This window comes from Schistocerca serialis, unplaced genomic scaffold (assembly GCF_023864345.2).
Source record: "Schistocerca serialis cubense isolate TAMUIC-IGC-003099 unplaced genomic scaffold, iqSchSeri2.2 HiC_scaffold_761, whole genome shotgun sequence".
NCBI lineage: Eukaryota > Metazoa > Arthropoda > Insecta > Orthoptera > Acrididae > Schistocerca > Schistocerca serialis.
Genome location: NW_026048366.1, coordinates 94318 through 114610, shown reverse-complemented (window position 1 = coordinate 114610; position 20293 = coordinate 94318). Strand labels below are relative to the sequence as shown.

The following is a 20293-nucleotide window of genomic DNA, read 5'->3' as shown; positions in this document are numbered from 1 at the left end:
CAAACTGCGGCCTGCGGAACACGAGTGAAAAAATCAAGAGAGTACTGTCATTTCGAGTACTCGCCATTGCAACGGCAGCAAGGCAAAACTTTCAAAATTGCCGTGACCAGGATTCGAACCTGGGTTATTGCGGCCACAACGCAATGTCCTAACCACTAGACGATCACGGCCACGGACGCGCCCGCGAAAGCAGCTGCCTGTAATGCAAGTGGCGATACACAGCAGAGCCTAGGCCAAGGTGTACGCCACAGCAGTGTGAGACACGGTCTCCATCACATGTATATGAGCAAATGAACGTGCCTGCGCTGTCAGGACACTAACTACAGTGGTTAGCTGCATTCACCTCCGTGGCAATGTCTTGCAGTCCCCCAAGCCTCTTGACTACAGGTATGTGGCTGGATAACAAGTGGATAGACGCTTCATCTCTCTCGCCGTCAGGTGTTGCCGTGAATCATACTTAACGTAGCTTTCTGCACGCGTCAGCGTAGCGTCAGTCGAGACAAGTCGCATAAGAGGAGCAACAAAAACGCGCGATTCCGTACCGGGAATCGAACCCGGGCCTCCTGGGTGAGAGCCAGGTATCCTAGCCACTAGACCACACCGGATAACGACGGCAGTGCTCTTTCCAGCGAACGCAGCAGCCCACCCACAGTTAACTGACGACAACTGTAAAAAATCCACTCTCTCGCGTTATAGAACGGCGTGCCCCGGACGCATTTCGTGGAGACGGACGCCAGCAATGATGAGAGCAAAAGGTGCCTACAAATCCTGTCGTTGCACCACGCACTGTTCTACGACAATTCACCAAGCAGACGCTCACGCCTTGTTGTGCTGTTTCCTTTGCGGGCAATGAGTGCACCTGCCTTCGACACAGGAAACATTACACGTTTGGCAGCTGTGGGATTGGAACCCACGCCTCCGAAGAGAATGGTGCCTGAAACCAGCGCCTTAGACCGCTCCGGCCACGCTACCTACACAACACGCGCGTCACAAGAGCTGCGTCCTACCCCACGAGAACACACCGCAACGGCACAAAATGAGACGTAAAAAGTGGCAACGGTGGGATTCGAACCCACGCCTCCGAAGAGACTGGTGCCTAAAACCAGCGCCTTAGACCGCTCGGCCACGTTACCGTTGGAGCAGCAGCCGCAAACGTTTCCTTTGTACTACAAAGATCACTTCGAAATGGAAGTATCTTGGCAATCGCCGTGCCATGTATTTCCACTGCTCTCCCACTGGAAGCGTCTCTTTAGGCCATCCACAGCAAGAAAAAGCCGTGCCCGCCGTATGGTAGCGACGCCACTTGTCTGTAGCTGTCGCAGTTAAGGAGACAGCGTCAAGAGACGTTTTCGTGCCGTGACCAGGTTTCGAACCTGGGCTTTCCGTAACCACTAAAGTATCGTAGCTGTAACTGTCAGGCGGAGCTAGAATGCTCCATGTATCAAACATATGTGAGCTCAAGGAGGTTACACTTGAAGAAAAAGCGGCAGCTTAACGCGATCACAGCAAAGCCCCCGGCAGCTACGGGATTCGAAACCGCGCCTACAGAGAGTCTGGTGCCTTAAACCAGCGCCTTAAAGCGCTCGGCCACGCTACATGCGCTGCTTGGAGCGCCAGTGTTCCTAGCATTTGTACAAACAGTGCACGCCACAGCTTCCTGTTCTGCTGGGACTGGCTGCTCATCCATCGCACTTCAAACAACTGCCCTTTTCGACTACAGAGAGCAGCGGACGTCTGCGCTCTGGGAGGCGACATTACGTGTTGGGGATGAAGTGGTAGGGCAAACTGCGGCCTGCGGAACACGAGTGAAAAAATCAAGAGAGTACTGTCATTTCGAGTACTCGCCATTGCAACGGCAGCAAGGCAAAACTTTCAAAATTGCCGTGACCAGGATTCGAACCTGGGTTATTGCGGCCCACAACGCAATGTCCTAACCACTAGACGATCACGGCCACGGACGCGCCCGCGAAAGCAGCTGCCTGTAATGCAAGTGGCGATACACAGCAGAGCCTAGGCCAAGGTGTACGCCACAGCAGTGTGAGACACGGTCTCCATCACATGTATATGAGCAAATGAACGTGCCTGCGCTGTCAGGACACTAACTACAGTGGTTAGCTGCATTCACCTCCGTGGCAATGTCTTGCAGTCCCCCAAGCCTCTTGACTACAGGTATGTGGCTGGATAACAAGTGGATAGACGCTTCATCTCTCTCGCCGTCAGGTGTTGCCGTGAATCATACTTAACGTAGCTTTGTGCACGCGTCAGCGTAGCGTCAGTCGAGCAAAGTCGAGACAAGTCGCATAAGAGGAGCAACAAAAACGCGCGATTCCGGTACCGGGAATCGAACCCGGGCCTCCTGGGTGAGAGCCAGGTATCCTAGCCACTAGACCACACCGGATAACGACGGCAGTGCTCTTTCCAGCGAACGCAGCAGCCACCCACAGTTAACTGACGACAACTGTAAAAAATCCACTCTCTCGCGTTATAGAACGGCGTGCCCCGGACGCATTTCGTGGAGACGGACGCCAGCAATGATGAGAGCAAAAGGTGCCTACAAATCCTGTCGTTGCACCACGCACTGTTCTACGACAATTCACCAAGCAGACGCTCACGCCTTGTTGTGCTGTTTCCTTTGCGGGCAATGAGTGCACCTGCCTTCGACACAGGAAACATTACACGTTTGGCAGCTGTGGGATTGGAACCCACGCCTCCGAAGAGAATGGTGCCTGAAACCAGCGCCTTAGACCGCTCGGCCACGCTACCTACACAACACGCGCGTCACAAGAGCTGCGTCCTACCCCACGAGAACACACCGCAACGGCACAAAAATGAGACGTAAAAAGTGGCAACGGTGGGATTCGAACCCACGCCTCCGAAGAGACTGGTGCCTAAAACCAGCGCCTTAGACCGCTCGGCCACGTTACCGTTGGAGCAGCAGCCGCAAAACGTTTCCTTTGTACTACAAAGATCACTTCGAAATGGAAGTATCTTGGCAATCGCCGTGCCATGTATTTCCACTGCTCTCCCACTGGAAGCGTCTCTTTAGGCCATCCACAGCAAGAAAAAGCCGTGCCCGCCGTATGGTAGCGACGCCACTTGTCTGTAGCTGTCGCAGTTAAGGAGACAGCGTCAAGAGACGTTTTCGTGCCGTGACCAGGTTTCGAACCTGGGCTTTCCGTAACCACTAAAGTATCGTAGCTGTAACTGTCAGGCGGAGCTAGAATGCTCCATGTATCAAACATATGTGAGCTCAAGGAGGTTACACTTGAAGAAAAAGCGGCAGCTTAACGCGATCACAGCAAAGCCCCCGGCAGCTACGGGATTCGAAACCGCGCCTACAGAGAGTCTGGTGCCTTAAACCAGCGCCTTAAAGCGCTCGGCCACGCTACATGCGCTGCTTGGAGCGCCAGTGTTCCTAGCATTTGTACAAACAGTGCACGCCCACAGCTTCCTGTTCTGCTGGGACTGGCTGCTCATCCATCGCACTTCAAACAACTGCCCTTTTCGACTACAGAGAGCAGCGGACGTCTGCGCTCTGGGAGGCGACATTACGTGTTGGGGATGAAGTGGTAGGGCAAACTGCGGCCTGCGGAACACGAGTGAAAAATCAAGAGAGTACTGTCATTTCGAGTACTCGCCATTGCAACGGCAGCAAGGCAAAACTTTCAAAATTGCCGTGACCAGGATTCGAACCTGGGTTATTGCGGCCACAACGCAATGTCCTAACCACTAGACGATCACGGCCACGGACGCGCCCGCGAAAGCAGCTGCCTGTAATGCAAGTGGCGATACACAGCAGAGCCTAGGCCAAGGTGTACGCCACAGCAGTGTGAGACACGTCTCCATCACATGTATATGAGCAAATGAACGTGCCTGCGCTGTCAGGACACTAACTACAGTGGTTAGCTGCATTCACCTCCGTGGCAATGTCTTGCAGTCCCCCAAGCCTCTTGACTACAGGTATGTGGCTGGATAACAAGTGGATAGACGCTTCATCTCTCTCGCCGTCAGGTGTTGCGTGAATCATACTTAACGTAGCTTTCTGCACGCGTCAGCGTAGCGTCAGTCGAGACAAGTCGCATAAGAGGAGCAACAAAAACGCGCGATTCCGGTACCGGGAATCGAACCCGGGCCTCCTGGGTGAGAGCCAGGTATCCTAGCCACTAGACCACACCGGATAACGACGGCAGTGCTCTTTCCAGCGAACGCAGCAGCCACCCACAGTTAACTGACGACAACTGTAAAAAATCCACTCTCTCGCGTTATAGAACGGCGTGCCCCGGACGCATTTCGTGGAGACGGACGCCAGCAATGATGAGAGCAAAAGGTGCCTACAAATCCTGTCGTTGCACCACGCACTGTTCTACGACAATTCACCAAGCAGACGCTCACGCCTTGTTGTGCTGTTTCCTTTGCGGGCAATGAGTGCACCTGCCTTCGACACAGGAAACATTACACGTTTGGCAGCTGTGGGATTGGAACCCACGCCTCCGAAGAGAATGGTGCCTGAAACCAGCGCCTTAGACCGCTCGGCCACGCTACCTACACAACACGCGCGTCACAAGAGCTGCGTCTACCCCACGAGAACACACCGCAACGGCACAAAAATGAGACGTAAAAAGTGGCAACGGTGGGATTCGAACCCACGCCTCCGAAGAGACTGGTGCCTAAAACCAGCGCCTTAGACCGCTCGGCCACGTTACCGTTGGAGCAGCAGCCGCAAAACGTTTCCTTTGTACTACAAAGATCACTTCGAAATGGAAGTATCTTGGCAATCGCCGTGCCATGTATTTCCACTGCTCTCCCACTGGAAGCGTCTCTTTAGGCCATCCACAGCAAGAAAAAGCCGTGCCCGCCGTATGGTAGCGACGCCACTTGTCTGTAGCTGTCGCAGTTAAGGAGACAGCGTCAAGAGACGTTTTCGTGCCGTGACCAGGTTTCGAACCTGGGCTTTCCGTAACCACTAAAGTATCGTAGCTGTAACTGTCAGGCGGAGCTAGAATGCTCCATGTATCAACATATGTGAGCTCAAGGAGGTTACACTTGAAGAAAAAGCGGCAGCTTAACGCGATCACAGCAAAGCCCCCGGCAGCTACGGGATTCGAAACCGCGCCTACAGAGAGTCTGGTGCCTTAAACCAGCGCCTTAAAGCGCTCGGCCACGCTACATGCGCTGCTTGGAGCGCCAGTGTTCCTAGCATTTGTACAAACAGTGCACGCCACAGCTTCCTGTTCTGCTGGGACTGGCTGCTCATCCATCGCACTTCAAACAACTGCCCTTTTCGACTACAGAGAGCAGCGGACGTCTGCGCTCTGGAGGCGACATTACGTGTTGGGGATGAAGTGGTAGGGCAAACTGCGGCCTGCGGAACACGAGTGAAAAAATCAAGAGAGTACTGTCATTTCGAGTACTCGCCATTGCAACGGCAGCAAGGCAAAACTTTCAAATTGCCGTGACCAGGATTCGAACCTGGGTTATTGCGGCCACAACGCAATGTCCTAACCACTAGACGATCACGGCCACGGACGCGCCCGCGAAAGCAGCTGCCTGTAATGCAAGTGGCGATACACAGCAGAGCCTAGGCCAAGGTGTACGCCACAGCAGTGTGAGACACGGTCTCCATCACATGTATATGAGCAAATGAACGTGCCTGCGCTGTCAGGACACTAACTACAGTGGTTAGCTGCATTCACCTCCGTGGCAATGTCTTGCAGTCCCCCAAGCCTCTTGACTACAGGTATGTGGCTGGATAACAAGTGGATAGACGCTTCATCTCTCTCGCCGTCAGGTGTTGCCGTGAATCATACTTAACGTAGCTTTGTGCACGCGTCAGCGTAGCGTCAGTCGAGCAAAGTCGAGACAAGTCGCATAAGAGGAGCAACAAAAACGCGCGATTCCGGTACCGGGAATCGAACCCGGGCCTCCTGGGTGAGAGCCAGGTATCCTAGCCACTAGACCACACCGGATAACGACGGCAGTGCTCTTTCCAGCGAACGCAGCAGCCACCCACAGTTAACTGACGACAACTGTAAAAAATCCACTCTCTCGCGTTATAGAACGGCGTGCCCCGGACGCATTTCGTGGAGACGGACGCCAGCAATGATGAGAGCAAAAGGTGCCTACAAATCCTGTCGTTGCACCACGCACTGTTCTACGACAATTCACCAAGCAGACGCTCACGCCTTGTTGTGCTGTTTCCTTTGCGGGCAATGAGTGCACCTGCCTTCGACACAGGAAACATTACACGTTTGGCAGCTGTGGGATTGGAACCCACGCCTCCGAAGAGAATGGTGCCTGAAACCAGCGCCTTAGACCGCTCGGCCACGCTACCTACACAACACGCGCGTCACAAGAGCTGCGTCCTACCCCACGAGAACACACCGCAACGGCACAAAAATGAGACGTAAAAAGTGGCAACGGTGGGATTCGAACCCACGCCTCCGAAGAGACTGGTGCCTAAAACCAGCGCCTTAGACCGCTCGGCCACGTTACCGTTGGAGCAGCAGCCGCAAAACGTTTCCTTTGTACTACAAAGATCACTTCGAAATGGAAGTATCTTGGCAATCGCCGTGCCATGTATTTCCACTGCTCTCCCACTGGAAGCGTCTCTTTAGGCCATCCACAGCAAGAAAAAGCCGTGCCCGCCGTATGGTAGCGACGCCACTTGTCTGTAGCTGTCGCAGTTAAGGAGACAGCGTCAAGAGACGTTTTCGTGCCGTGACCAGGTTTCGAACCTGGGCTTTCCGTAACCACTAAAGTATCGTAGCTGTAACTGTCAGGCGGAGCTAGAATGCTCCATGTATCAAACATATGTGAGCTCAAGGAGGTTACACTTGAAGAAAAAGCGGCAGCTTAACGCGATCACAGCAAAGCCCCCGGCAGCTACGGGATTCGAAACCGCGCCTACAGAGAGTCTGGTGCCTTAAACCAGCGCCTTAAAGCGCTCGGCCACGCTACATGCGCTGCTTGGAGCGCCAGTGTTCCTAGCATTTGTACAAACAGTGCACGCCACAGCTTCCTGTTCTGCTGGGACTGGCTGCTCATCCATCGCACTTCAAACAACTGCCCTTTTCGACTACAGAGAGCAGCGGACGTCTGCGCTCTGGGAGGCGACATTACGTGTTGGGGATGAAGTGGTAGGGCAAACTGCGGCCTGCGGAACACGAGTGAAAAAATCAAGAGAGTACTGTCATTTCGAGTACTCGCCATTGCAACGGCAGCAAGGCAAAACTTTCAAAATTGCCGTGACCAGGATTCGAACCTGGGTTATTGCGGCCACAACGCAATGTCCTAACCACTAGACGATCACGGCCACGGACGCGCCCGCGAAAGCAGCTGCCTGTAATGCAAGTGGCGATACACAGCAGAGCCTAGGCCAAGGTGTACGCCACAGCAGTGTGAGACACGGTCTCCATCACATGTATATGAGCAAATGAACGTGCCTGCGCTGTCAGGACACTAACTACAGTGGTTAGCTGCATTCACCTCCGTGGCAATGTCTTGCAGTCCCCCAAGCCTCTTGACTACAGGTATGTGGCTGGATAACAAGTGGATAGACGCTTCATCTCTCTCGCCGTCAGGTGTTGCCGTGAATCATACTTAACGTAGCTTTCTGCACGCGTCAGCGTAGCGTCAGTCGAGACAAGTCGCATAAGAGGAGCAACAAAAACGCGCGATTCCGGTACCGGGAATCGAACCCGGGCCTCCTGGGTGAGAGCCAGGTATCCTAGCCACTAGACCACACCGGATAACGACGGCAGTGCTCTTTCCAGCGAACGCAGCAGCCACCCACAGTTAACTGACGACAACTGTAAAAAATCCACTCTCTCGCGTTATAGAACGGCGTGCCCCGGACGCATTTCGTGGAGACGGACGCCAGCAATGATGAGAGCAAAAGGTGCCTACAAATCCTGTCGTTGCACCACGCACTGTTCTACGACAATTCACCAAGCAGACGCTCACGCCTTGTTGTGCTGTTTCCTTTGCGGGCAATGAGTGCACCTGCCTTCGACACAGGAAACATTACACGTTTGGCAGCTGTGGGATTGGAACCCACGCCTCCGAAGAGAATGGTGCCTGAAACCAGCGCCTTAGACCGCTCGGCCACGCTACCTACACAACACGCGCGTCACAAGAGCTGCGTCCTACCCCACGAGAACACACCGCAACGGCACAAAAATGAGACGTAAAAAGTGGCAACGGTGGGATTCGAACCCACGCCTCCGAAGAGACTGGTGCCTAAAACCAGCGCCTTAGACCGCTCGGCCACGTTACCGTTGGAGCAGCAGCCGCAAAACGTTTCCTTTGTACTACAAAGATCACTTCGAAATGGAAGTATCTTGGCAATCGCCGTGCCATGTATTTCCACTGCTCTCCCACTGGAAGCGTCTCTTTAGGCCATCCACAGCAAGAAAAAGCCGTGCCCGCCGTATGGTAGCGACGCCACTTGTCTGTAGCTGTCGCAGTTAAGGAGACAGCGTCAAGAGACGTTTTCGTGCCGTGACCAGGTTTCGAACCTGGGCTTTCCGTAACCACTAAAGTATCGTAGCTGTAACTGTCAGGCGGAGCTAGAATGCTCCATGTATCAAACATATGTGAGCTCAAGGAGGTTACACTTGAAGAAAAAGCGGCAGCTTAACGCGATCACAGCAAAGCCCCCGGCAGCTACGGGATTCGAAACCGCGCCTACAGAGAGTCTGGTGCCTTAAACCAGCGCCTTAAAGCGCTCGGCCACGCTACATGCGCTGCTTGGAGCGCCAGTGTTCCTAGCATTTGTACAAACAGTGCACGCCACAGCTTCCTGTTCTGCTGGGACTGGCTGCTCATCCATCGCACTTCAAACAACTGCCCTTTTCGACTACAGAGAGCAGCGGACGTCTGCGCTCTGGGAGGCGACATTACGTGTTGGGGATGAAGTGGTAGGGCAAACTGCGGCCTGCGGAACACGAGTGAAAAAATCAAGAGAGTACTGTCATTTCGAGTACTCGCCATTGCAACGGCAGCAAGGCAAAACTTTCAAAATTGCCGTGACCAGGATTCGAACCTGGGTTATTGCGGCCACAACGCAATGTCCTAACCACTAGACGATCACGGCCACGGACGCGCCCGCGAAAGCAGCTGCCTGTAATGCAAGTGGCGATACACAGCAGAGCCTAGGCCAAGGTGTACGCCACAGCAGTGTGAGACACGGTCTCCATCACATGTATATGAGCAAATGAACGTGCCTGCGCTGTCAGGACACTAACTACAGTGGTTAGCTGCATTCACCTCCGTGGCAATGTCTTGCAGTCCCCCAAGCCTCTTGACTACAGGTATGTGGCTGGATAACAAGTGGATAGACGCTTCATCTCTCTCGCCGTCAGGTGTTGCCGTGAATCATACTTAACGTAGCTTTCTGCACGCGTCAGCGTAGCGTCAGTCGAGCAAAGTCGAGACAAGTCGCATAAGAGGAGCAACAAAAACGCGCGATTCCGGTACCGGGAATCGAACCCGGGCCTCCTGGGTGAGAGCCAGGTATCCTAGCCACTAGACCACACCGGATAACGACGGCAGTGCTCTTTCCAGCGAACGCAGCAGCCACCCACAGTTAACTGACGACAACTGTAAAAAATCCACTCTCTCGCGTTATAGAACGGCGTGCCCCGGACGCATTTCGTGGAGACGGACGCCAGCAATGATGAGAGCAAAAGGTGCCTACAAATCCTGTCGTTGCACCACGCACTGTTCTACGACAATTCACCAAGCAGACGCTCACGCCTTGTTGTGCTGTTTCCTTTGCGGGCAATGAGTGCACCTGCCTTCGACACAGGAAACATTACACGTTTGGCAGCTGTGGGATTGGAACCCACGCCTCCGAAGAGAATGGTGCCTGAAACCAGCGCCTTAGACCGCTCGGCCACGCTACCTACACAACACGCGCGTCACAAGAGCTGCGTCCTACCCCACGAGAACACACCGCAACGGCACAAAAATGAGACGTAAAAAGTGGCAACGGTGGGATTCGAACCCACGCCTCCGAAGAGACTGGTGCCTAAAACCAGCGCCTTAGACCGCTCGGCCACGTTACCGTTGGAGCAGCAGCCGCAAAACGTTTCCTTTGTACTACAAAGATCACTTCGAAATGGAAGTATCTTGGCAATCGCCGTGCCATGTATTTCCACTGCTCTCCCACTGGAAGCGTCTCTTTAGGCCATCCACAGCAAGAAAAAGCCGTGCCCGCCGTATGGTAGCGACGCCACTTGTCTGTAGCTGTCGCAGTTAAGGAGACAGCGTCAAGAGACGTTTTCGTGCCGTGACCAGGTTTCGAACCTGGGCTTTCCGTAACCACTAAAGTATCGTAGCTGTAACTGTCAGGCGGAGCTAGAATGCTCCATGTATCAAACATATGTGAGCTCAAGGAGGTTACACTTGAAGAAAAAGCGGCAGCTTAACGCGATCACAGCAAAGCCCCCGGCAGCTACGGGATTCGAAACCGCGCCTACAGAGAGTCTGGTGCCTTAAACCAGCGCCTTAAAGCGCTCGGCCACGCTACATGCGCTGCTTGGAGCGCCAGTGTTCCTAGCATTTGTACAAACAGTGCACGCCACAGCTTCCTGTTCTGCTGGGACTGGCTGCTCATCCATCGCACTTCAAACAACTGCCCTTTTCGACTACAGAGAGCAGCGGACGTCTGCGCTCTGGGAGGCGACATTACGTGTTGGGGATGAAGTGGTAGGGCAAACTGCGGCCTGCGGAACACGAGTGAAAAAATCAAGAGAGTACTGTCATTTCGAGTACTCGCCATTGCAACGGCAGCAAGGCAAAACTTTCAAAATTGCCGTGACCAGGATTCGAACCTGGGTTATTGCGGCCACAACGCAATGTCCTAACCACTAGACGATCACGGCCACGGACGCGCCCGCGAAAGCAGCTGCCTGTAATGCAAGTGGCGATACACAGCAGAGCCTAGGCCAAGGTGTACGCCACAGCAGTGTGAGACACGGTCTCCATCACATGTATATGAGCAAATGAACGTGCCTGCGCTGTCAGGACACTAACTACAGTGGTTAGCTGCATTCACCTCCGTGGCAATGTCTTGCAGTCCCCCAAGCCTCTTGACTACAGGTATGTGGCTGGATAACAAGTGGATAGACGCTTCATCTCTCTCGCCGTCAGGTGTTGCCGTGAATCATACTTAACGTAGCTTTCTGCACGCGTCAGCGTAGCGTCAGTCGAGACAAGTCGCATAAGAGGAGCAACAAAAACGCGCGATTCCGGTACCGGGAATCGAACCCGGGCCTCCTGGGTGAGAGCCAGGTATCCTAGCCACTAGACCACACCGGATAACGACGGCAGTGCTCTTTCCAGCGAACGCAGCAGCCACCCACAGTTAACTGACGACAACTGTAAAAAATCCACTCTCTCGCGTTATAGAACGGCGTGCCCCGGACGCATTTCGTGGAGACGGACGCCAGCAATGATGAGAGCAAAAGGTGCCTACAAATCCTGTCGTTGCACCACGCACTGTTCTACGACAATTCACCAAGCAGACGCTCACGCCTTGTTGTGCTGTTTCCTTTGCGGGCAATGAGTGCACCTGCCTTCGACACAGGAAACATTACACGTTTGGCAGCTGTGGGATTGGAACCCACGCCTCCGAAGAGAATGGTGCCTGAAACCAGCGCCTTAGACCGCTCGGCCACGCTACCTACACAACACGCGCGTCACAAGAGCTGCGTCCTACCCCACGAGAACACACCGCAACGGCACAAAAATGAGACGTAAAAAGTGGCAACGGTGGGATTCGAACCCACGCCTCCGAAGAGACTGGTGCCTAAAACCAGCGCCTTAGACCGCTCGGCCACGTTACCGTTGGAGCAGCAGCCGCAAAACGTTTCCTTTGTACTACAAAGATCACTTCGAAATGGAAGTATCTTGGCAATCGCCGTGCCATGTATTTCCACTGCTCTCCCACTGGAAGCGTCTCTTTAGGCCATCCACAGCAAGAAAAAGCCGTGCCCGCCGTATGGTAGCGACGCCACTTGTCTGTAGCTGTCGCAGTTAAGGAGACAGCGTCAAGAGACGTTTTCGTGCCGTGACCAGGTTTCGAACCTGGGCTTTCCGTAACCACTAAAGTATCGTAGCTGTAACTGTCAGGCGGAGCTAGAATGCTCCATGTATCAAACATATGTGAGCTCAAGGAGGTTACACTTGAAGAAAAAGCGGCAGCTTAACGCGATCACAGCAAAGCCCCCGGCAGCTACGGGATTCGAAACCGCGCCTACAGAGAGTCTGGTGCCTTAAACCAGCGCCTTAAAGCGCTCGGCCACGCTACATGCGCTGCTTGGAGCGCCAGTGTTCCTAGCATTTGTACAAACAGTGCACGCCACAGCTTCCTGTTCTGCTGGGACTGGCTGCTCATCCATCGCACTTCAAACAACTGCCCTTTTCGACTACAGAGAGCAGCGGACGTCTGCGCTCTGGGAGGCGACATTACGTGTTGGGGATGAAGTGGTAGGGCAAACTGCGGCCTGCGGAACACGAGTGAAAAAATCAAGAGAGTACTGTCATTTCGAGTACTCGCCATTGCAACGGCAGCAAGGCAAAACTTTCAAAATTGCCGTGACCAGGATTCGAACCTGGGTTATTGCGGCCACAACGCAATGTCCTAACCACTAGACGATCACGGCCACGGACGCGCCCGCGAAAGCAGCTGCCTGTAATGCAAGTGGCGATACACAGCAGAGCCTAGGCCAAGGTGTACGCCACAGCAGTGTGAGACACGGTCTCCATCACATGTATATGAGCAAATGAACGTGCCTGCGCTGTCAGGACACTAACTACAGTGGTTAGCTGCATTCACCTCCGTGGCAATGTCTTGCAGTCCCCCAAGCCTCTTGACTACAGGTATGTGGCTGGATAACAAGTGGATAGACGCTTCATCTCTCTCGCCGTCAGGTGTTGCCGTGAATCATACTTAACGTAGCTTTGTGCACGCGTCAGCGTAGCGTCAGTCGAGCAAAGTCGAGACAAGTCGCATAAGAGGAGCAACAAAAACGCGCGATTCCGGTACCGGGAATCGAACCCGGGCCTCCTGGGTGAGAGCCAGGTATCCTAGCCACTAGACCACACCGGATAACGACGGCAGTGCTCTTTCCAGCGAACGCAGCAGCCACCCACAGTTAACTGACGACAACTGTAAAAAATCCACTCTCTCGCGTTATAGAACGGCGTGCCCCGGACGCATTTCGTGGAGACGGACGCCAGCAATGATGAGAGCAAAAGGTGCCTACAAATCCTGTCGTTGCACCACGCACTGTTCTACGACAATTCACCAAGCAGACGCTCACGCCTTGTTGTGCTGTTTCCTTTGCGGGCAATGAGTGCACCTGCCTTCGACACAGGAAACATTACACGTTTGGCAGCTGTGGGATTGGAACCCACGCCTCCGAAGAGAATGGTGCCTGAAACCAGCGCCTTAGACCGCTCGGCCACGCTACCTACACAACACGCGCGTCACAAGAGCTGCGTCCTACCCCACGAGAACACACCGCAACGGCACAAAAATGAGACGTAAAAAGTGGCAACGGTGGGATTCGAACCCACGCCTCCGAAGAGACTGGTGCCTAAAACCAGCGCCTTAGACCGCTCGGCCACGTTACCGTTGGAGCAGCAGCCGCAAAACGTTTCCTTTGTACTACAAAGATCACTTCGAAATGGAAGTATCTTGGCAATCGCCGTGCCATGTATTTCCACTGCTCTCCCACTGGAAGCGTCTCTTTAGGCCATCCACAGCAAGAAAAAGCCGTGCCCGCCGTATGGTAGCGACGCCACTTGTCTGTAGCTGTCGCAGTTAAGGAGACAGCGTCAAGAGACGTTTTCGTGCCGTGACCAGGTTTCGAACCTGGGCTTTCCGTAACCACTAAAGTATCGTAGCTGTAACTGTCAGGTGGAGCTAGAATGCTCCATGTATCAAACATATGTGAGCTCAAGGAGGTTACACTTGAAGAAAAAGCGGCAGCTTAACGCGATCACAGCAAAGCCCCCGGCAGCTACGGGATTCGAAACCGCGCCTACAGAGAGTCTGGTGCCTTAAACCAGCGCCTTAAAGCGCTCGGCCACGCTACATGCGCTGCTTGGAGCGCCAGTGTTCCTAGCATTTGTACAAACAGTGCACGCCACAGCTTCCTGTTCTGCTGGGACTGGCTGCTCATCCATCGCACTTCAAACAACTGCCCTTTTCGACTACAGAGAGCAGCGGACGTCTGCGCTCTGGGAGGCGACATTACGTGTTGGGGATGAAGTGGTAGGGCAAACTGCGGCCTGCGGAACACGAGTGAAAAAATCAAGAGAGTACTGTCATTTCGAGTACTCGCCATTGCAACGGCAGCAAGGCAAAACTTTCAAAATTGCCGTGACCAGGATTCGAACCTGGGTTATTGCGGCCACAACGCAATGTCCTAACCACTAGACGATCACGGCCACGGACGCGCCCGCGAAAGCAGCTGCCTGTAATGCAAGTGGCGATACACAGCAGAGCCTAGGCCAAGGTGTACGCCACAGCAGTGTGAGACACGGTCTCCATCACATGTATATGAGCAAATGAACGTGCCTGCGCTGTCAGGACACTAACTACAGTGGTTAGCTGCATTCACCTCCGTGGCAATGTCTTGCAGTCCCCCAAGCCTCTTGACTACAGGTATGTGGCTGGATAACAAGTGGATAGACGCTTCATCTCTCTCGCCGTCAGGTGTTGCCGTGAATCATACTTAACGTAGCTTTCTGCACGCGTCAGCGTAGCGTCAGTCGAGACAAGTCGCATAAGAGGAGCAACAAAAACGCGCGATTCCGGTACCGGGAATCGAACCCGGGCCTCCTGGGTGAGAGCCAGGTATCCTAGCCACTAGACCACACCGGATAACGACGGCAGTGCTCTTTCCAGCGAACGCAGCAGCCACCCACAGTTAACTGACGACAACTGTAAAAAATCCACTCTCTCGCGTTATAGAACGGCGTGCCCCGGACGCATTTCGTGGAGACGGACGCCAGCAATGATGAGAGCAAAAGGTGCCTACAAATCCTGTCGTTGCACCACGCACTGTTCTACGACAATTCACCAAGCAGACGCTCACGCCTTGTTGTGCTGTTTCCTTTGCGGGCAATGAGTGCACCTGCCTTCGACACAGGAAACATTACACGTTTGGCAGCTGTGGGATTGGAACCCACGCCTCCGAAGAGAATGGTGCCTGAAACCAGCGCCTTAGACCGCTCGGCCACGCTACCTACACAACACGCGCGTCACAAGAGCTGCGTCCTACCCCACGAGAACACACCGCAACGGCACAAAAATGAGACGTAAAAAGTGGCAACGGTGGGATTCGAACCCACGCCTCCGAAGAGACTGGTGCCTAAAACCAGCGCCTTAGACCGCTCGGCCACGTTACCGTTGGAGCAGCAGCCGCAAAACGTTTCCTTTGTACTACAAAGATCACTTCGAAATGGAAGTATCTTGGCAATCGCCGTGCCATGTATTTCCACTGCTCTCCCACTGGAAGCGTCTCTTTAGGCCATCCACAGCAAGAAAAAGCCGTGCCCGCCGTATGGTAGCGACGCCACTTGTCTGTAGCTGTCGCAGTTAAGGAGACAGCGTCAAGAGACGTTTTCGTGCCGTGACCAGGTTTCGAACCTGGGCTTTCCGTAACCACTAAAGTATCGTAGCTGTAACTGTCAGGCGGAGCTAGAATGCTCCATGTATCAAACATATGTGAGCTCAAGGAGGTTACACTTGAAGAAAAAGCGGCAGCTTAACGCGATCACAGCAAAGCCCCCGGCAGCTACGGGATTCGAAACCGCGCCTACAGAGAGTCTGGTGCCTTAAACCAGCGCCTTAAAGCGCTCGGCCACGCTACATGCGCTGCTTGGAGCGCCAGTGTTCCTAGCATTTGTACAAACAGTGCACGCCACAGCTTCCTGTTCTGCTGGGACTGGCTGCTCATCCATCGCACTTCAAACAACTGCCCTTTTCGACTACAGAGAGCAGCGGACGTCTGCGCTCTGGGAGGCGACATTACGTGTTGGGGATGAAGTGGTAGGGCAAACTGCGGCCTGCGGAACACGAGTGAAACAATCAAGAGAGTACTGTCATTTCGAGTACTCGCCATTGCAACGGCAGCAAGGCAAAACTTTCAAAATTGCCGTGACCAGGATTCGAACCTGGGTTATTGCGGCCACAACGCAATGTCCTAACCACTAGACGATCACGGCCACGGACGCGCCCGCGAAAGCAGCTGCCTGTAATGCAAGTGGCGATACACAGCAGAGCCTAGGCCAAGGTGTACGCCACAGCAGTGTGAGACACGGTCTCCATCACATGTATATGAGCAAATGAACGTGCCTGCGCTGTCAGGACACTAACTACAGTGGTTAGCTGCATTCACCTCCGTGGCAATGTCTTGCAGTCCCCCAAGCCTCTTGACTACAGGTATGTGGCTGGATAACAAGTGGATAGACGCTTCATCTCTCTCGCCGTCAGGTGTTGCCGTGAATCATACTTAACGTAGCTTTCTGCACGCGTCAGCGTAGCGTCAGTCGAGCAAAGTCGAGACAAGTCGCATAAGAGGAGCAACAAAAACGCGCGATTCCGGTACCGGGAATCGAACCCGGGCCTCCTGGGTGAGAGCCAGGTATCCTAGCCACTAGACCACACCGGATAACGACGGCAGTGCTCTTTCCAGCGAACGCAGCAGCCACCCACAGTTAACTGACGACAACTGTAAAAAATCCACTCTCTCGCGTTATAGAACGGCGTGCCCCGGACGCATTTCGTGGAGACGGACGCCAGCAATGATGAGAGCAAAAGGTGCCTACAAATCCTGTCGTTGCACCACGCACTGTTCTACGACAATTCACCAAGCAGACGCTCACGCCTTGTTGTGCTGTTTCCTTTGCGGGCAATGAGTGCACCTGCCTTCGACACAGGAAACATTACACGTTTGGCAGCTGTGGGATTGGAACCCACGCCTCCGAAGAGAATGGTGCCTGAAACCAGCGCCTTAGACCGCTCGGCCACGCTACCTACACAACACGCGCGTCACAAGAGCTGCGTCCTACCCCACGAGAACACACCGCAACGGCACAAAAATGAGACGTAAAAAGTGGCAACGGTGGGATTCGAACCCACGCCTCCGAAGAGACTGGTGCCTAAAACCAGCGCCTTAGACCGCTCGGCCACGTTACCGTTGGAGCAGCAGCCGCAAAACGTTTCCTTTGTACTACAAAGATCACTTCGAAATGGAAGTATCTTGGCAATCGCCGTGCCATGTATTTCCACTGCTCTCCCACTGGAAGCGTCTCTTTAGGCCATCCACAGCAAGAAAAAGCCGTGCCCGCCGTATGGTAGCGACGCCACTTGTCTGTAGCTGTCGCAGTTAAGGAGACAGCGTCAAGAGACGTTTTCGTGCCGTGACCAGGTTTCGAACCTGGGCTTTCCGTAACCACTAAAGTATCGTAGCTGTAACTGTCAGGCGGAGCTAGAATGCTCCATGTATCAAACATATGTGAGCTCAAGGAGGTTACACTTGAAGAAAAAGCGGCAGCTTAACGCGATCACAGCAAAGCCCCCGGCAGCTACGGGATTCGAAACCGCGCCTACAGAGAGTCTGGTGCCTTAAACCAGCGCCTTAAAGCGCTCGGCCACGCTACATGCGCTGCTTGGAGCGCCAGTGTTCCTAGCATTTGTACAAACAGTGCACGCCACAGCTTCCTGTTCTGCTGGGACTGGCTGCTCATCCATCGCACTTCAAACAACTGCCCTTTTCGACTACAGAGAGCAGCGGACGTCTGCGCTCTGGGAGGCGACATTACGTGTTGGGGATGAAGTGGTAGGGCAAACTGCGGCCTGCGGAACACGAGTGAAAAAATCAAGAGAGTACTGTCATTTCGAGTACTCGCCATTGCAACGGCAGCAAGGCAAAACTTTCAAAATTGCCGTGACCAGGATTCGAACCTGGGTTATTGCGGCCACAACGCAATGTCCTAACCACTAGACGATCACGGCCACGGACGCGCCCGCGAAAGCAGCTGCCTGTAATGCAAGTGGCGATACACAGCAGAGCCTAGGCCAAGGTGTACGCCACAGCAGTGTGAGACACGGTCTCCATCACATGTATATGAGCAAATGAACGTGCCTGCGCTGTCAGGACACTAACTACAGTGGTTAGCTGCATTCACCTCCGTGGCAATGTCTTGCAGTCCCCCAAGCCTCTTGACTACAGGTATGTGGCTGGATAACAAGTGGATAGACGCTTCATCTCTCTCGCCGTCAGGTGTTGCCGTGAATCATACTTAACGTAGCTTTGTGCACGCGTCAGCGTAGCGTCAGTCGAGCAAAGTCGAGACAAGTCGCATAAGAGGAGCAACAAAAACGCGCGATTCCGGTACCGGGAATCGAACCCGGGCCTCCTGGGTGAGAGCCAGGTATCCTAGCCACTAGACCACACCGGATAACGACGGCAGTGCTCTTTCCAGCGAACGCAGCAGCCACCCACAGTTAACTGACGACAACTGTAAAAAATCCACTCTCTCGCGTTATAGAACGGCGTGCCCCGGACGCATTTCGTGGAGACGGACGCCAGCAATGATGAGAGCAAAAGGTGCCTACAAATCCTGTCGTTGCACCACGCACTGTTCTACGACAATTCACCAAGCAGACGCTCACGCCTTGTTGTGCTGTTTCCTTTGCGGGCAATGAGTGCACCTGCCTTCGACACAGGAAACATTACACGTTTGGCAGCTGTGGGATTGGAACCCACGCCTCCGAAGAGAATGGTGCCTGAAACCAGCGCCTTAGACCGCTCGGCCACGCTACCTACACAACACGCGCGTCACAAGAGCTGCGTCCTACCCCACGAGAACACACCGCAACGGCACAAAAATGAGACGTAAAAAGTGGCAACGGTGGGATTCGAACCCACGCCTCCGAAGAGACTGGTGCCTAAAACCAGCGCCTTAGACCGCTCGGCCACGTTACCGTTGGAGCAGCAGCCGCAAAACGTTTCCTTTGTACTACAAAGATCACTTCGAAATGGAAGTATCTTGGCAATCGCCGTGCCATGTATTTCCACTGCTCTCCCACTGGAAGCGTCTCTTTAGGCCATCCACAGCAAGAAAAAGCCGTGCCCGCCGTATGGTAGCGACGCCACTTGTCTGTAGCTGTCGCAGTTAAGGAGACAGCGTCAAGAGACGTTTTCGTGCCGTGACCAGGTTTCGAACCTGGGCTTTCCGTAACCACTAAAGTATCGTAGCTGTAACTGTCAGGCGGAGCTAGAATGCTCCATGTATCAAACATATGTGAGCTCAAGGAGGTTACACTTGAAGAAAAAGCGGCAGCTTAACGCGATCACAGCAAAGCCCCCGGCAGCTACGGGATTCGAAACCGCGCCTACAGAGAGTCTGGTGCCTTAAACCAGCGCCTTAAAGCGCTCGGCCACGCTACATGCGCTGCTTGGAGCGCCAGTGTTCCTAGCATTTGTACAAACAGTGCACGCCACAGCTTCCTGTTCTGCTGGGACTGGCTGCTCATCCATCGCACTTCAAACAACTGCCCTTTTCGACTACAGAGAGCAGCGGACGTCTGCGCTCTGGGAGGCGACATTACGTGTTGGGGATGAAGTGGTAGGGCAAACTGCGGCCTGCGGAACACGAGTGAAAAAATCAAGAGAGTACTGTCATTTCGAGTACTCGCCATTGCAACGGCAGCAAGGCAAAACTTTCAAAATTGCCGTGACCAGGATTCGAACCTGGGTTATTGCGGCCACAACGCAATGTCCTAACCACTAGACGATCACGGCCACGGACGCGCCCGCGAAAGCAGCTGCCTGTAATGCAAGTGGCGATACACAGCAGAGCCTAGGCCAAGGTGTACGCCACAGCAGTGTGAGACACGGTCTCCATCACATGTATATGAGCAAATGAACGTGCCTGCGCTGTCAGGACACTAACTACAGTGGTTAGCTGCATTCACCTCCGTGGCAATGTCTTGCAGTCCCCCAAGCCTCTTGACTACAGGTATGTGGCTGGATAACAAGTGGATAGACGCTTCATCTCTCTCGCCGTCAGGTGTTGCCGTGAATCATACTTAACGTAGCTTTGTGCACGCGTCAGCGTAGCGTCAGTCGAGCAAAGTCGAGACAAGTCGCATAAGAGGAGCAACAAAAACGCGCGATTCCGGTACCGGGAATCGAACCCGGGCCTCCTGGGTGAGAGCCAGGTATCCTAGCCACTAGACCACACCGGATAACGACGGCAGTGCTCTTTC

At 54.0% G+C, this 20293-nt stretch overlaps 35 non-coding genes across 35 annotated transcripts; all 35 read right to left on the bottom strand.

Annotated features, from left to right (window-relative positions):
- Positions 1 to 98: 98 nt before the first annotated feature.
- Trnah-gug (transfer RNA histidin (anticodon GUG)) lies at positions 99 to 170 on the bottom strand. The gene has a single exon. It is a non-coding gene; the product is annotated as a tRNA-His (tRNA).
- A 364-nt stretch (positions 171 to 534) lies between these two features.
- Trnae-cuc (transfer RNA glutamic acid (anticodon CUC)) lies at positions 535 to 605 on the bottom strand. The gene has a single exon. It is a non-coding gene; the product is annotated as a tRNA-Glu (tRNA).
- Positions 606 to 1051: 446 nt separating this feature from the next.
- Positions 1052 to 1133, bottom strand: Trnal-uag (transfer RNA leucine (anticodon UAG)). The gene has a single exon. It is a non-coding gene; the product is annotated as a tRNA-Leu (tRNA).
- A 746-nt stretch (positions 1134 to 1879) lies between these two features.
- Trnah-gug (transfer RNA histidin (anticodon GUG)) lies at positions 1880 to 1952 on the bottom strand. Its single transcript has one exon. It is a non-coding gene; the product is annotated as a tRNA-His (tRNA).
- A 374-nt stretch (positions 1953 to 2326) lies between these two features.
- Trnae-cuc (transfer RNA glutamic acid (anticodon CUC)) lies at positions 2327 to 2398 on the bottom strand. Its single transcript has one exon. It is a non-coding gene; the product is annotated as a tRNA-Glu (tRNA).
- Positions 2399 to 2843: 445 nt separating this feature from the next.
- Positions 2844 to 2925, bottom strand: Trnal-uag (transfer RNA leucine (anticodon UAG)). The gene has a single exon. It is a non-coding gene; the product is annotated as a tRNA-Leu (tRNA).
- A 747-nt stretch (positions 2926 to 3672) lies between these two features.
- On the bottom strand, positions 3673 to 3744 carry Trnah-gug (transfer RNA histidin (anticodon GUG)). Its single transcript has one exon. It is a non-coding gene; the product is annotated as a tRNA-His (tRNA).
- Positions 3745 to 4106: 362 nt separating this feature from the next.
- Trnae-cuc (transfer RNA glutamic acid (anticodon CUC)) lies at positions 4107 to 4178 on the bottom strand. Its single transcript has one exon. It is a non-coding gene; the product is annotated as a tRNA-Glu (tRNA).
- Positions 4179 to 4622: 444 nt separating this feature from the next.
- Trnal-uag (transfer RNA leucine (anticodon UAG)) lies at positions 4623 to 4704 on the bottom strand. Its single transcript has one exon. It is a non-coding gene; the product is annotated as a tRNA-Leu (tRNA).
- A 744-nt stretch (positions 4705 to 5448) lies between these two features.
- On the bottom strand, positions 5449 to 5520 carry Trnah-gug (transfer RNA histidin (anticodon GUG)). Its single transcript has one exon. It is a non-coding gene; the product is annotated as a tRNA-His (tRNA).
- A 374-nt stretch (positions 5521 to 5894) lies between these two features.
- Positions 5895 to 5966, bottom strand: Trnae-cuc (transfer RNA glutamic acid (anticodon CUC)). The gene has a single exon. It is a non-coding gene; the product is annotated as a tRNA-Glu (tRNA).
- A 445-nt stretch (positions 5967 to 6411) lies between these two features.
- Trnal-uag (transfer RNA leucine (anticodon UAG)) lies at positions 6412 to 6493 on the bottom strand. The gene has a single exon. It is a non-coding gene; the product is annotated as a tRNA-Leu (tRNA).
- Positions 6494 to 7240: 747 nt separating this feature from the next.
- Positions 7241 to 7312, bottom strand: Trnah-gug (transfer RNA histidin (anticodon GUG)). Its single transcript has one exon. It is a non-coding gene; the product is annotated as a tRNA-His (tRNA).
- Positions 7313 to 7676: 364 nt separating this feature from the next.
- Positions 7677 to 7748, bottom strand: Trnae-cuc (transfer RNA glutamic acid (anticodon CUC)). The gene has a single exon. It is a non-coding gene; the product is annotated as a tRNA-Glu (tRNA).
- A 445-nt stretch (positions 7749 to 8193) lies between these two features.
- Trnal-uag (transfer RNA leucine (anticodon UAG)) lies at positions 8194 to 8275 on the bottom strand. Its single transcript has one exon. It is a non-coding gene; the product is annotated as a tRNA-Leu (tRNA).
- A 747-nt stretch (positions 8276 to 9022) lies between these two features.
- Positions 9023 to 9094, bottom strand: Trnah-gug (transfer RNA histidin (anticodon GUG)). The gene has a single exon. It is a non-coding gene; the product is annotated as a tRNA-His (tRNA).
- Positions 9095 to 9468: 374 nt separating this feature from the next.
- On the bottom strand, positions 9469 to 9540 carry Trnae-cuc (transfer RNA glutamic acid (anticodon CUC)). Its single transcript has one exon. It is a non-coding gene; the product is annotated as a tRNA-Glu (tRNA).
- Positions 9541 to 9985: 445 nt separating this feature from the next.
- On the bottom strand, positions 9986 to 10067 carry Trnal-uag (transfer RNA leucine (anticodon UAG)). Its single transcript has one exon. It is a non-coding gene; the product is annotated as a tRNA-Leu (tRNA).
- A 747-nt stretch (positions 10068 to 10814) lies between these two features.
- On the bottom strand, positions 10815 to 10886 carry Trnah-gug (transfer RNA histidin (anticodon GUG)). The gene has a single exon. It is a non-coding gene; the product is annotated as a tRNA-His (tRNA).
- A 364-nt stretch (positions 10887 to 11250) lies between these two features.
- Positions 11251 to 11322, bottom strand: Trnae-cuc (transfer RNA glutamic acid (anticodon CUC)). The gene has a single exon. It is a non-coding gene; the product is annotated as a tRNA-Glu (tRNA).
- Positions 11323 to 11767: 445 nt separating this feature from the next.
- On the bottom strand, positions 11768 to 11849 carry Trnal-uag (transfer RNA leucine (anticodon UAG)). The gene has a single exon. It is a non-coding gene; the product is annotated as a tRNA-Leu (tRNA).
- A 747-nt stretch (positions 11850 to 12596) lies between these two features.
- Trnah-gug (transfer RNA histidin (anticodon GUG)) lies at positions 12597 to 12668 on the bottom strand. Its single transcript has one exon. It is a non-coding gene; the product is annotated as a tRNA-His (tRNA).
- Positions 12669 to 13042: 374 nt separating this feature from the next.
- Trnae-cuc (transfer RNA glutamic acid (anticodon CUC)) lies at positions 13043 to 13114 on the bottom strand. Its single transcript has one exon. It is a non-coding gene; the product is annotated as a tRNA-Glu (tRNA).
- A 445-nt stretch (positions 13115 to 13559) lies between these two features.
- On the bottom strand, positions 13560 to 13641 carry Trnal-uag (transfer RNA leucine (anticodon UAG)). Its single transcript has one exon. It is a non-coding gene; the product is annotated as a tRNA-Leu (tRNA).
- Positions 13642 to 14388: 747 nt separating this feature from the next.
- Positions 14389 to 14460, bottom strand: Trnah-gug (transfer RNA histidin (anticodon GUG)). The gene has a single exon. It is a non-coding gene; the product is annotated as a tRNA-His (tRNA).
- Positions 14461 to 14824: 364 nt separating this feature from the next.
- Positions 14825 to 14896, bottom strand: Trnae-cuc (transfer RNA glutamic acid (anticodon CUC)). Its single transcript has one exon. It is a non-coding gene; the product is annotated as a tRNA-Glu (tRNA).
- A 445-nt stretch (positions 14897 to 15341) lies between these two features.
- Positions 15342 to 15423, bottom strand: Trnal-uag (transfer RNA leucine (anticodon UAG)). The gene has a single exon. It is a non-coding gene; the product is annotated as a tRNA-Leu (tRNA).
- A 747-nt stretch (positions 15424 to 16170) lies between these two features.
- Trnah-gug (transfer RNA histidin (anticodon GUG)) lies at positions 16171 to 16242 on the bottom strand. Its single transcript has one exon. It is a non-coding gene; the product is annotated as a tRNA-His (tRNA).
- Positions 16243 to 16616: 374 nt separating this feature from the next.
- Positions 16617 to 16688, bottom strand: Trnae-cuc (transfer RNA glutamic acid (anticodon CUC)). Its single transcript has one exon. It is a non-coding gene; the product is annotated as a tRNA-Glu (tRNA).
- Positions 16689 to 17133: 445 nt separating this feature from the next.
- Trnal-uag (transfer RNA leucine (anticodon UAG)) lies at positions 17134 to 17215 on the bottom strand. Its single transcript has one exon. It is a non-coding gene; the product is annotated as a tRNA-Leu (tRNA).
- Positions 17216 to 17962: 747 nt separating this feature from the next.
- On the bottom strand, positions 17963 to 18034 carry Trnah-gug (transfer RNA histidin (anticodon GUG)). Its single transcript has one exon. It is a non-coding gene; the product is annotated as a tRNA-His (tRNA).
- A 374-nt stretch (positions 18035 to 18408) lies between these two features.
- Positions 18409 to 18480, bottom strand: Trnae-cuc (transfer RNA glutamic acid (anticodon CUC)). The gene has a single exon. It is a non-coding gene; the product is annotated as a tRNA-Glu (tRNA).
- A 445-nt stretch (positions 18481 to 18925) lies between these two features.
- On the bottom strand, positions 18926 to 19007 carry Trnal-uag (transfer RNA leucine (anticodon UAG)). The gene has a single exon. It is a non-coding gene; the product is annotated as a tRNA-Leu (tRNA).
- A 747-nt stretch (positions 19008 to 19754) lies between these two features.
- Trnah-gug (transfer RNA histidin (anticodon GUG)) lies at positions 19755 to 19826 on the bottom strand. Its single transcript has one exon. It is a non-coding gene; the product is annotated as a tRNA-His (tRNA).
- A 374-nt stretch (positions 19827 to 20200) lies between these two features.
- Positions 20201 to 20272, bottom strand: Trnae-cuc (transfer RNA glutamic acid (anticodon CUC)). The gene has a single exon. It is a non-coding gene; the product is annotated as a tRNA-Glu (tRNA).
- Positions 20273 to 20293: the final 21 nt, after the last annotated feature.